We start from the raw sequence: 14,713 nt of genomic DNA on the forward strand, positions 1-14,713 counted from the left end.
ATCTTTGGCACCAATGTTGCTTTTGCCTTTCCCTTCATCTTATCTTCTCCTTTTGATGTTTCAGGAGAGTAACATCTCGCACTTCTCGTGAAGTGACCTACTTCACTCACTATCCCACCATTTGGTTTCCCTTCTTCTTTTGATTTAATCTATTCTTCTGGATTTCTTCTTTCAGTTGATCCTAACCCTTCTAGAATTGATATATTAGTAGTATATTTCCAAGGGACACTTAGAGTATCCTTGAATGGAAAAGATGAAGGAGTTTTTATCATAACCTTCAGTGTTACTACTATAGGGTTCATTGTCGGTTGCCTTATAGCGATGATTATATAGGTTTGCCTGCTCCATATGCGGGTTTGGAGCTTTCAAACGTACATATATAAACTTCATTCCCTCCTTCATCTTTGTCAAAGAACTCAATTTCTTTGTTGTGCATCGAAGTCTGAATTAAGTCTTTAAATTCATGGCAAGACTGAATCTCATGGCCATCATCTTGATGATATTCACAATAGACTCCACTATTGTTATGCTTTGATTTTAAATCAAGGTTGATAAGGTCATCTTCAGATAATTGCTTGAATAACCAGTTGAGTGGAGACCTTACTTTAACAATGTCTATCTTAACTTTCTTGTTGTTATCCTCATGAATTGCATTCACTCCCTGGCCTTCATGGTTCAACAGTGGATGAGTTGCGGGTCTTGGTGAATTAAATTCAAAGTTCCAGTGTTGATGAGATTTTGTACCACCTTTTTGAAAGCGAAGCAATTCTCGATTGAATGTCCAACAATGTCAGAATGGTAATCACAACGTGCATTGGCATCATACCAATGAGGATAAAGAAGTTCTAAAAGGGTCAAATGATAAGGTCAAACAATGTCTGCCTTTAGCAATGATGCAGATATCTCGGAATATGAGACTGGTAAAAGAGTGAAGGACATCATTTTGGTTTCCCTCCTTGGTCACCTGTTCTCGTTCCTATTTGCCTCAGTTCTTTCAACCCTTGCCCTTGGTTAGGTGATCGTGATGCTTTTTGGAGTAGTCTTGCTATAGGTGCTCATGTTTTTCACCTCATTTTCCTTTTTCTTATACACAGGCTTCTTAGAGTTTGATCCCTCTCTTCTCTCAATCTTTCCACTTTTTATGGCACTCTCAATGAGCTCACCAGAGATAACTAGATCAGAAAATTTCTTGGTGGCATTTCCAAGAAGATGGCTTAAGTATGGGGCCCTTAATGTGTTCATAAATATTACAACAACCTCATTTTCCAACAGTAGGGGTTGAACTTGCGCGACCATATCATGCCATCTCTGGCCGTATTGTCTGAAAGTCTTATTGTGATTTTTCTCCATATTCTAGAAAATCCACCTATCAAGAACCATATCTGTAATATGAAGATAATGCTCCAAGAAAGCCTTTGCAAGATCTCTCAAAGACTTAATGTGAGATCTTGTCAGCAACTAGACTTAATTCCTTGGCATCGAACCCAAAGAATGGTTCAATTACCTCTATTGACTTCACCATCTCTTCTAGATTCTTGAGTTGTTGGGTAAGCTCTTCATTGGTCTTCTCCTTCTCAGCTACTCATTCAGATTTGGAGTTAGGAGTTCGGTACCAAACTTTCATGGTTTTGCTCCTGGCGCAGGCGGGTAGTTGTTCGGGAATGCATACTCAATATGGTGGTGTTGGTTCTCATTAATGAAAAAGACATAAGATCGGGCTTTCTAGGGTACCGAAGAGCGAGTAGGGATGTGAATAGGTATGAAAGCCGGGGGATGAGCGGGTTCTAGTGTAAAACCTAGAGAATGTGTGAGCTCATGGCTATAGGATTTAGGATTTTCGGCAGGAACACTCTCAGTAGTAGCTTGTTTCCTAAATATGTCCTCTATCTTTTTCAGCACATCGAGTTACGAGCTTGCGATGTTAGCTTCGATCTTAGCTAGCTTGCTTCTCATTTCCTCTTGCATTTCTTTTTGTTCTTGCTCAATGCATTTTAATCTATCATCCATCTTTTTAGTTGTTTTTTTCGAGTACCATAGGGATGTTGGGTCTCTTTATCGTTAGTGAGGGCTAGGGTAGCTGTGTTTGGAAACCTTACTTTATTATTTAGTGTTTTATTAAATGAATGAATGTTTTAATATGATTTTAAAGCAAATATAAGTGGTATATATGTAATGCGAAATGCATGTATGTAAAAAGTTTTGACCCCAAAATAATTGTTTCATACAACAATTCTTGAAGAACACACAACATCTTAGTACATTAAGAAAGCGAGAATCAAAGATTATAAATAAAATATAGCCTTATCTCCTAATTCTTGAATTCCCATAAGTAACTGAATGATGCGTTGTTCTTCCTCGGACTTCGGCACCACATAAATTCTTATAGCTTCAGCTTCTTGTCCCATAGCATATGTTTGTCGAGTAACCTGGCAAGCTCTTGCTACTGCCCTTTTCATTGATTATTGTTGAGCTCAGATTGTTTCCCCAGCATGACGAAGCATATCCCTTGCTTCCCTTTCGGTTAAAGGCGTATTCTCTAAAACCATTGTTCTAGCTGAAGAATGCATCAACTCAACCCCTTCTAACTCAGTTATTCTTTTTATCAAGGCTTCATTCTCATCTCGAAGGCTTAAACCATTCTCATTATATTGCCCTCGAAAAGCCTCCTCTAAATGAGTGACTCGTGCCTCCAGCTCTTCTACCTGCACTTGCCTTTGATTTTACTCATGTCTAGCCCCATCACATTGTTAAATCAGCTCATTGATTCGGGTTCTAGCTCGCTTTTTGTCTTTATCGCTCCTCCTAGCATGCCTTTCAGCTCTATCCAGTTTAATTTTCAAGTCTTTAGTTGTATGGTGCAAGTTTCGAGCTTTCAAGTTCTTGTGCAACTCTCGATAATCCCTGTCCACGACCTCAAAGCTTTCTTAGACTTTTTACTTTTCCTTTGTTAATTATTTGATAACTCTCTCTCATTTTCCACCTCGAGTTTCAACATGAATGTTTTATCTTCAAACTTTCTCTGATCATTGCTCCACTCGGTACTCATTTTACTCAACTCTTCCATAAGCAGTTCAACTTCGGTTGGAACTTCCTTAACCGCTCAACCAAAGTTGAATGACCCTCCTGGCTAGGCTCTGGGATGTTATCATTTACTCGACTATTTCTCCATGAATCATACTCTGGTGTGACCGAAGGCTCAATCAACTTAAAGTCCAATCGATGAGGAATTTTCCAAGAAACAATATCTTGGAAATTTGCTCTCGATAATTTGGCATAGAGAAACCAAATTCAGAAGTGTTTAAACCACGGGTGGCTGGGATGAACTGTCAAGTATTGATCTGTCTCAACAACATCAAAGGGGCATACCCAATTGCACCCTAGAGTTCATGTAGTATAACGAAGTCGTAATCACCACATCTATATATTACATCTTCTTTCGGTAGCCAATAAACCCTCCAGACGACCTCAACATCAGTTAAATTCCTCAGGGCCTCGATCTAGTCCTTTTTTCTTCGGTGCTCGGGAAATTCATAATGCTCGAGAAAATCCTTCATAGGAGAATAGTCTGCCATGAAGCTTCGTGCGCATCCTTTCTTAACTATCCAAGAGTGGCTTAACCACATACTATAAGCAAAGACACAGTTCCCAAAAACAATCTTCCACCAGAACGTCTACAATTATTTAGGGATCAAAATGTCTCAGCCAGGATAGATGGAGCAGGGTTCACTTTCTTCTCTAAGACTTCAAACATGTCTATCACATCTACATCAATCTGACCAAGAACTTCTGGAAAATGACCAACCCGTAAATTGCAAGAGCAAATAAATCCCTCTTTCACTTTGATGGTGGTTGCCCATGGAGTACATTCTTCAAAACCACCCAAGAAATGCCCTCACTTCGAGTGTGTTCAACTACCCACTCCTTAGTCTTTCCTATGAGCATCATGATTTTCGTCACATATGCTTTGCACTTTTCAAGGTTAGGTATATTCAGTAGAGCAGTATATTCCTTAATTGTTGGAGTCATGTCTACTTTGCCTAAAGTAAAACAACAGTTCCAACACTCCACCAGGGCTCGGATGATTGTAGCATAAATTGGAACCTTTAATTGTTCGATTATGTCCCTATAGGCTAACTGAAACAACTTTTTCTCGCCCTCTTCCCATCCTTCCCAGATTTGTAACAGCTCTGACCAGTTATTTTGCTTGACGCTTAAAGAAACCTTCTCAGTGAGATGGGTCCTTCACCAGCAATTAAACTATCTTTAGCCTAAAGTTGCTTCCACTCGGACCACAGGAGAACCTCTGAAACTCTATCAAACCCATCGGAAGACATTATCGTTTTAAGAACTTGCTACTCTAATCAGTTAATTGGGGGATCAATGTCTTATATTTTCATGTGATGTTTATGCAAAAAAAAACATGCAAAGCAAGCAACAAGACGAAAAAAAATTAGCAAAGTTAAAATAATAATTAAAGGAAGGCATTAAATAAATAAAATTCAATTAGTAAATAAACACTCAAGACAATGAATAAAACACAATAAAATTTAAAATCCTAACCGCATGTATTCTAATTCTCTTAGGGTATCCATATGGCTCTAAATGGGTGCGCTTACTAAATTCTCTACATGAAGTTCAGTTATAAAAAGAGGTTCTCAAACTATCCCTACAACATGCTAAGGTAAGTCTTCGATCTTGGCCTATTACAGGCTTTTCAGATCGAATTCAGTCCAGGGGATCACATCATTATATGATTATCAAGGAAAATAGTATCCTGATAAACATAAAGAATGCTTTCCAGAGGTACTTTGCCAAACCTACACAAGGAAAAATAATATTCCTTAGTGATGTGATGTTTCCCACCACTTAATTGAAACAGGACTAAGCTCGGGTATAGAGTTATAATATGCAATAGTTTTATATATATTCAAATAAGTGAAAACATTTACTAGAGAGAAAATCTTTTTTGATTTTCTAAAAACATAGTGAATCATTAATTAAATAAACTCGAACTTAAATTTTCAAACTTTTAAAATATAGAGTAATCAATTTGTGGCTCGTCTCTCTTTTTGTTTTTAAAAATATCCCCACCGGAGTCGCCAAGCTGTCGTAATCAATTTTTGGAATGAAAACTGATCCGGAGTTTTGGAAAATAAATATAAGTTATGAAAAGCATGAGACTCCCCACCAATCATTTTTAAAGTGAGATTAGAACACCTAAAATCAGGTAATTTTAATAAAACATTTTATTTTACTAACAAATACCAAGTTTTGATTGCGAAATCATAATTAGATGCAGGATTCAGTTATGCTTGAGGAATGATTATCACCCGCACAACACCCAAAATTGGTACCTAGTCGATTACCCTATATTTCAAAATTAAAATTTTTGGTTTGAAATTTTATTTAATTTAAAATGCACTATGTATGCATATTTTTTTAAAAAGTGTCGTTTTACCAAGATCAATAACGACCACCCCAAGCAAAAGAGGAAGCTTCATTACTAATCCCAATAAATGGACATTGCCTTAATAATTTAGAAATCATGATTTGGGTTTTGAAAATGATGTTTATTTACTTCGGAAAATCAATAGCGGTCACCCTGAAAAAAAGCGAGAGATACACTACTAACCCCTAATAAATGAACATTGCCTTATTTAGAAAACAAAATGCAATCAAGCGATCAATTTATGGAACTTAATTATACTAAACGAATAAATTAAGGATTCCCTCTAACTTGAAGTGTCAAATTATGCAATTTAAAGAACCTAAGGGATTAAATCTAAAAAATATGGGCTCTAATATTAATCCAAATTATTTTTAATAAATAATTGAGTCGAACTGTCAAAATGGAACCTCGAGCATAAGCGAGGACAAATTCAAAAATTCTCCTAAATTAAAGGATTAGTTATGAAATTATACCTAATATGAAGGCTCTACTTATTAACCTGGTCAATTTTAACCAATTATTTTATTCGAATAATTAAAATGGAACCTCGAGAAAAAGTGAGAACCAAATTAAAAATTCCCCTAAATTTAAGGACTAAGTTTGAAATTAAACATGAAATGGTGGCTCTAATTATTAACCTAGTATTTGGCCAATTATTTGGTTTGAATAATTAAAATGGAACATCGAGCAAGAGCGGGGACCAAATTAAAAATTCCCTTAACGAAATAGAGTCGAAAGGTTCCATCTGAATCAAAGAAATTTATTCTAGGATTAAATTAAGAAAATAAAAACAAAAAAAATAAAGAAGATTAAAAAAGTATAAAGATGAACTGAAATAATTATAGAATTATAAGCTTCAATTAATAAATATAAATACTAAAGCATGGATTGCAATATAAAGAATTCAAAATTAAGGACGATAACAAAAAATGATAGAAACTTAAAGGCAAACACTGAGATAAGAACGGAAATGAATATCACAAAAATTAAATGCTAAAATCTAAACAAAGGGATAAACAAATAACAGTAGAAATAATAGCTAAAATGTAAACTTAATTAATAAAACTAAAAATTAACAACAATAACAAACAAAATTCAAAGGCTCGAAAATAAATTAGGATAATGATTAAAGTTAAATATAATGAAAGATGCATTTCCAAGGTGCGAACGTTATGGAAAATAAACAAATATGGAATCAAGGACCGAAATAAAATAATACAAAACTTTAAGCATTGGAACTTAAAATCAAAAGATTGAATATGGATCATATTGAAAGAAAATCAAAGGAGCAACGCCCTGATACAAGAATAAAACCTTTAAAGCTAAGTGTGGAATTTTCCATCAAGTTATAAATGGTTTAAGCCCAGACAAATAGGGGATTGTCTCCGGAAAGATAGATTAATATACGGTTAATATACGACGTTATCGGATATATTAAAATATATTTAATAAAGAGAAAATAACCTCAGTGACCAAAAATGTCTTATAATATATGATTTTAACCAACTTTTTTTTGGATTTGCCAAAATGACCAACTAAATCGCAATGCGATCAATAATTCGCAACGCGATCTCCGGTATCGCAAATCAGTTTATAGATTCGCAACGCGATTCTGATTATCGCATTGCGATTTCCCAAATTCGCGTTGCGATTTTCCTAATTCGCAATGCGAATACGTAAATCGCAACGCGAATTTGGAAAATCGCAATGTGATTACGTAAATCGCAATGCGAATACGTAAATCGCAACACGAATCTGACTATCGCAACGAGATTCTGACTATCGCAATACTGAATTTCAAATTCGCAACTCGATTTCTGAATTCGCAACAGGTTTTAGTTTCGCAACACAAATGTTTTGGGTATATAACTACGCAGCAGCAGCAACTCATAACCTAAATCCCTAAATCGCAACTCATTCCATCTCCATCTATCACTCTCTTCGGCGACATCCGTTCTTATATCCAATGACATCCTTCCCTATCCAGCAACATGTTTTAGTTTCGCAGCTCGCTTGTTTAGTAAATTAATTTATAATAATGAAATCATCTAATGTTGATCATGTTTGGATAGATTTGTGTTTTGGAGGGTCATGGGAGAATGTTCATGGTGTTTTACAATATATGCCTTTACCCATGAATCTTCAACTAAAATTGTCATTAAAAAAGTTAACTTATGAAACTCTAATGTTACGTGTTGCAAATAAATTGAATTTAGAGCCCCTAAGTGGATTTAGGCTATCTTATCAGAGAAATGGTAAAGTTTATTTGTTAACCGACAATGAAGATGTTGAACGATTCATTGCTTACATTAGTGTTTCAAGTGATGATGTTACATTGTATATTGTTGAACCTAGAAGTAGTGAAGTTGGGTTAGTAGCGGGTAGTAATCAACTAAGTTTTTCAACCCCAGTTTATAGTGCTCAAAATTTAATGGTTCCACCACAATTTCATCACCAAGCAAATATTGTTTCACCACATTTCCAATACCAAACACAATCTCAAAACCCACAACCTTTCCCTAATCCAAATCACAATCAACTTTCAGCACCAAATTCCGGTTTTCGTATTGACCAGTTAGACGATGATGAGCCAACAGAAAAAATTGTGAGTACTAGTCAGTATTCAAATTTTATCTTGGTCAATACTCGGATTTTGATGATTTTTCAGAAGAAGAAACAGACCCTGCGTGTAATGATTTTGATATTAGTCAATACCCGGATTTTGATGATGAAACAGCCGTTGTCGAGGAAGATGTTGTTGATGATAATGAGGAGGAAGTAATGACTGTAAATGAACATGTTGAACATCCATTCTGTAATTCATATAACACTGAAGAAGAAAAAGAAGAAGAAGAAATCCCCAAAGAAAAGTCCTCGAAGAAAATGCCACGGGAGTATAACTGGAATATGCCAGAATTACTTCAGATACCGGAAGAAGAGTTGGTAAAGATAGCAGTTGATTGTTACACAAAAATTATTCGTATCAAGAAAGATGATTGTTTTGATACAAAGGAAGACTTGAAGATAGCTTTGTATACGAAATGTGTGGAAGATGACTATCAACTAAAAGTTAACAAATCAAGCAAAGATCGTTTCGAAACAAGGTGTATGATTGACAAACACTGTACGTGGCGTATAATTGCAAAGAGGATAAAAGATTGTGAAATATTTCAAGTTAGGACTTTTATTGATAAACATACATGTTCAAGAACGCAAGTTTTTCCTCACCATAGACAGGCAAACAAAAAGGTGTTGGGTGGTTTTCTGGCTGAGTTAAGGTTTTTGAATGGCATGGTATATCGGGGACATGAAATTATGACTGACATGAATGCTCGGTTCAAGATTAGTATCTCATATTCTCAAGCTTGGAGAGCCAAATGTTATGCCTTGGAATTATTGAGGGGGTCGCCAGAAGCATCGTTTGCCCAACTGCCGGCTTATTGTCACAATTTAAAGCTGAAAAATCCTGGGTCGGTAACTCATATCAAAACAGATAGAGATGGACGCTTTGAGTTGCTATTTATCGCCATTGGTGCTGCGGTTAGTAAATCAATATAATTTTGTTGACTCATTTTTGTTAGTTACATGCATTTCATATTTAAATGATTATATTTCTTGTGTATATGATTTTGTAGATTCGTTCGTTTATTAATTGCATGCGCCCAGTTATTATAGTTGACAGAGCACATTTAAAAGGTCGATACCTTGGAGTAAACTTATTAGCAGTAGCCATGGATGCTAACAATGGGATACTGCCAATAGCTTACGGGGTTGGAAAATCTGAAACCTCTGATTCATGGACATGGTTTATGGGGCATCTTAGGGATTGCATAGGTCCTATTAGCAATCTGACAATCATATCCGATAGGGTAAACTCAATTGACAACGCTGTTAGAAGGTGTTTCCCATATGCTTTTCATGGACTTTATGGTGTTCATTTGTATAGAAATCTAAAATCAAGGTCTGCTGGTATAAAAAATCACAAATGGACATACTGGAAGGTTGTAAAAGCTTATCGGGAAGTGGATTTTAATAAGCATAAAAACTGTTTAAGACGTGTTTTGCCTCAGTGTGCTCAAACACTAGAAGATGTCGGGTTTGAAAGATGGTCAAGAGTACATCAACTTGGAGTAAGATATGGTTTCATGACGTCTAATAGTGCAGAATCAATCAACGCTCTAAGTCGTCATTCCCAGAAATTACCCATTACTATGTTAATGGAGTTTTTTCGAGCCTCTATTCAACAGTGGTACTACAATAAAAGAAACCATGCAGGTATTATTTCTTTAAATTCGTAACTTATCATATATTTTACTAAGTATTATTTATTTAAATTTACAGGAACATTGGAACATCGTGTTACACCATGGACTGAAAAAAGATAACGAAACGTGTTGTGAAGTCAACGTCATTGAGAGTTGAACCATGTTCAAACACTTTGTTTGAAGTACTGGACAATAACTTAAATGGGCTTGTCGATCTAAATGCAAAGACGTGTAGTTGTATGAAATGGCAAACATCTGGTTATCCGTGTGGCCATGTTATAAAAGTTTCTCTTCATCTAAACCAAGATGATTCAAGCGCATACGCTATGGATTGCTACACTACATAAGTATATCGACAGACTTATGGCGAGATTGTCTACCCTATTCCACATCCTTCTGAGTGGGATATACCAGATGACTTACAAACAGTTTTGCCACCAGCCATGGACAGAAGGCTACCTGGTCGACCAAAAAGTCAAGATCGTATACCGTCTAAGGGTGAAGAGAAGAAGAGATCGACATGTAGTCGGTGCAAGGAAAGTGGTCATACAAGGTTGACATGTGAATCACCAGTGCCATCACAATCATCTTTTCCTCTACCAAAATATGGATCCTCATCAAAATCCCAATCACATCCGGCTTCACCTTTTGGGACTGTTAACTTAGGTGATTTTTAAATGCAAACGTTGTATTATGTGTATATTATGTGTAAACTTTTAATATTTTCAGTTAGGCATGTATTAGTAACTTGAGTTTGAACATTGCTATGATATGTTCAGTTGTTATCACTTATTAGTCATTCATTTGACTATCGCAACGCGAAAATGACTATCGCAACGAGAGAATCGCAATGCGAAATGAAAATCTCAACGAGTGAATCGCAATGCGAAAATGAAAATCGCAACGCGAAATTAGTTTAGCGTTGCGATTTTCATTTTCGCATTGCGATTCTCTCGTTGCGATAGTCATTTCCGCGTTGCGATAGTCTGTTTTGCATTCAACATAATGCAGATTGAAATCAACAAATCAACTATTACATTTCAATCAATTAAACAAGCACAAATAATAATTATGTACACATCAATTAAACAAATCAACATTTACAAATCATCTTTTACAAATCAATTAAACAATCAAAAAATAATAATGAATTATTTCCTCATCAATTATTGAATCAACTTTTGCACACATACATCCATTTCACGCAGCTCACTTCAGGATTAACCTATAGAAACCAAACATTGAATCAACAACACTTTCTACACATCTAAAACCTACAAACAGCAAATTATTGAATTCTAGCTACTTAACCAAACATTTTCAAACCAAAAAGAGTATATATGTTTAACAACACTTGCATTTGACTTACAAATTGTTTATGTACACTTTCATAACACGGATGCAGGTAGGCAGCGTCTCGCATATATCGCTCTAGTCATAAAATACCGAAACCACAAGCCTAATGCACCTCTATCTCTATCGGTGAGAGGTAGAAAATGTGTACTTCCTGTCGTCAAATGCTCTAAGCACATGCATACGAGAGGACCACAATCCCCTCTGGCTTCCTTCGTTTGTTGTGGCGCGGTCTCGTCTCTGATAACTGTAACATTGAGCTTCTTTGGCTTCTTGTTTCCAGACTTAGTCCAATAATTAATTACATCCAAGAATTTAGCCAAATGAGAGCTCCATCCCTTAATAATATCTCTCAAATCAGACAATGATATGTAATTTATCATGCTGTCATATACTATTGTCTTTAGGGATAGGAGCTGAAGCTCGACGAGAAGCCAATGAGTACGGTCCAAAACAGGGATAAACACCTGCATCGAAATGTAATAATTCAAATTGCGCACTTATTTATAAACACCTTTAAAATATTTAAACAAATATACTAACCTTATCGACCTCCACCATGCAGGATAAAGTTTAGCTTGTCCATTAGCCAACACATATGATTCCTGTCGTTGATTCTTCAAGTGAACTACGTGAAAAAACGTCGGCATAACTATATATCGCCTTTTTTATATATTTTTCTTCAATTTCCTTACAATTAGAAGACGTGTCACCCATGCATCAATATGTTGTTTTACAAAAAAAGACATATATTAGTGAATTACATAAATTTTAAAAAAATTAATCAAACTGAAATATAAGAAGAAATATAAGACTTACCCCCCCATCGAAATAGCCGTTTTCTTCAACCCCTAATACACCCCACCAAGACCGATCAATCAATAAATGCATATCATCGTTGAGTTTGTATATGTCAGCGTAACACCCTTGGCTCCGCTCATGTAGATAAAAATCAACTGCGGTCTTAGCCCAAAGGGTATTATCCAGAATTGTTTTCGGTAGTTGTTTCCTCTCCACTTCATCTGCCGGAATGGTATTGGCCGGTAACTTATACGAAAGCCAACAGTCATCCATCATGTCCGGCACGTGATGGGGCTTCTCAATAATTCGATATATTACGTGTTGAAAACATTTTGATATTTCGATATAACAAATTAAGTTAAATGAATTTTAAGATTTTCCAAAATGATTTTCTAAGTATATTCGATATAATTATTCGAATATCAAAACATTACTCAAAAGATTTCAAAAATCATTTTTAATCCTTACTTAAGTGTAAAATTAAGTTTTAATCTTAAAACAATTTCAAAATAATCTTTCAAAGTATTTCGAACCATTTCAAAGCCAAAAATTCCAGATTGCTCAGAGGGAACCGATTCCCCCCCCAAGGGGGTACCGATTCCCCCCTGAAGGGTTTGGCTCCGAGATTTCCAGAATGCTCGGAGGGAACCGATTCCCCCATAGGGGGTACCGATTCCACCCTGTTCAATGGTCGAAATATTTGAATTTTACACTTAGGGAACCGATTCCCCATAGGGGGTACCGATTCCCCCCACGCTCCAAACTGTTTTATTAATTGTTTTCACACTAAAACGACTATATGATCTTCACTAATCATCCCCAACGTTTATAAGAGATTCAAGGTGTATTTAAACAAGTTCTGAAGCCCTTGATCAATAAGAAATTATAGAGAAACAAGAGAGAAAGCATCAAACACCAAGTTTGTGCAAATCAAGCCTTTCAATATTCATTTTCCTTTCAAGAACACCATTTGTGCTCATTTGTAATTATCTTTGAGTGTTCTTTTCTTGTTCTAGAATTGTGCAAACATCTTACCTTGTGAGGTTTTCTTGTAAGTTTGCAAATTTGTAATCTTCTCTTTGGGAAAAAGAGTGTTCTCAAGAGTTGGGGTATACTCTTGAGGGATTTTGTAAGGTTATCTCTTTGGCCTCAAAAGAAAGAACAAATTAGTGAATTTGTTGGAAAATCCTTAGTGTGGATAGCTAAGGTAGTGGACGTAGACTTTGTTTGAGAAAGTCGAACCACTGTAAATCGCTGTGCAATTACTTTCAAATTTTTCTGCAAAAGCTTCCACGAAATTTTTAATTGCCAATTCACCCCCCCTCTTGGCCGATTCCGTCGATCGATTAACTCAACAATTGGTATCAGAGCCTAACTCATTTGAAGGTTTAATCGCCTCTTGAGTCGATTCGGGAAGAGTTATATCGATTATTAAAGTCATCAATGGCCTCCGCTTCAAACTTCGACTCCGGTCTCGATTCGATGCCCGTCAACAAGCCTCCTTTCTTCAATGGAGCTAACTATGCCTATTGGAAGAATAGAATGATTTACTTGATTCAAGCAAGTGACATGGGAGCATGGAATGCTGTAGAAGATGGATACATCAAACCTCTCACTCATCCAAGGTTGTGGAGTGAAGGAGAGACAAGAATGTTCCAGCTCAACTCCAAAGCTATCCATATTATTTTTTGTGCTCTTGGACCAGATGAATACAGATGAGTTTCATCGTGTACAGCCGCCAAAGAAATATGGGACAAGCTTCAAGTCACACATGAAGGTACAGATGAGGTAAAGAAATCAAAAATTAGTATTCTAATGCATAGCTATGAAAATTTCAGGATGAAACCAAATGAAGACATCAAAGCTATGACGGATAGATTTTCAACGATTGTCAATGGTCTCAAATCATATGGAGAGATCATCTCAAATGAAAAGCTTGTGAGGAAGTTAGTCTACTCCCTCCCAAAATCATGGCAATCAAAGAAGACGGCAATCATCGAGTCTAAGGACCTATCGTCCTTAACTCTTGAAGAATTTATCAGTTCACTCCTCACTCATGAGATGATGCTTGAAGATAAGGTGGACCTTGATAAAGTTGAAGAGACACCAAAGGAAAAGGAGAAGAAGAAAAATATTGGAGTTGCTCTCAAATCCACAAAAGATGAGAGTGATTCTAATAATGATGATGATGACGAGGAAATGGCATTGTTTGCCAAACGGTTCAGAAAAATGATGAGACCTTACCAAGGAAGAAAATTCAAACGAAACGAAGGCCTCAAAATGAACCAAAAGAGAAGGACCCAATCATTTGCTATGAATGTAAAAAGCCGGGGCATGTCAAATATGATTGCCCACAATTGAAGAAAAAGGGTCAATCAAAGAATAAGCACAAGGCTCATGTGGCTACATGGAGCGATGAAGAAAGTTCCGATGAATAGGAACAAGAAGTAGCAAACTTGTGCTTGATGGCATTCGGGGAAGATTCTAAGGTAACCTCTAACTCATCCGATTTTGATGATTTATCTTATGATGAGTTATTTGAGGAGTACAATGGGTTGGCTTCGTATTATGAGAAATTGTTTTTAAAATATAAAAATGATGTTTCAAATTGAAAAATGAAAACAAAACTCATATCCAAAACCAACAACGATCTTGAAAGTAAAATCAAAGATTTGCAAATCAAACTAGAAGAGTTTGAAAAGAAAAATTTAGATTTGCAAAATTTACTTTCAAAGATCAATGATGATCATCAAAAGAAAATTGATGATCTTAAAACTTCTTTTGATAAAGTTGGAACAAAACATTTTGAAAAAGGTGGAAATTCAAAATCCAACTTTGTTAGAAA

The sequence above is a fragment of the Hibiscus syriacus genome, unplaced genomic scaffold, assembly GCF_006381635.1.
Source record: "Hibiscus syriacus cultivar Baekdansim isolate YM2019G1 unplaced genomic scaffold, ASM638163v2 tig00111244_pilon, whole genome shotgun sequence".
Classification (NCBI taxonomy): Eukaryota; Viridiplantae; Streptophyta; class Magnoliopsida; order Malvales; family Malvaceae; genus Hibiscus; species Hibiscus syriacus.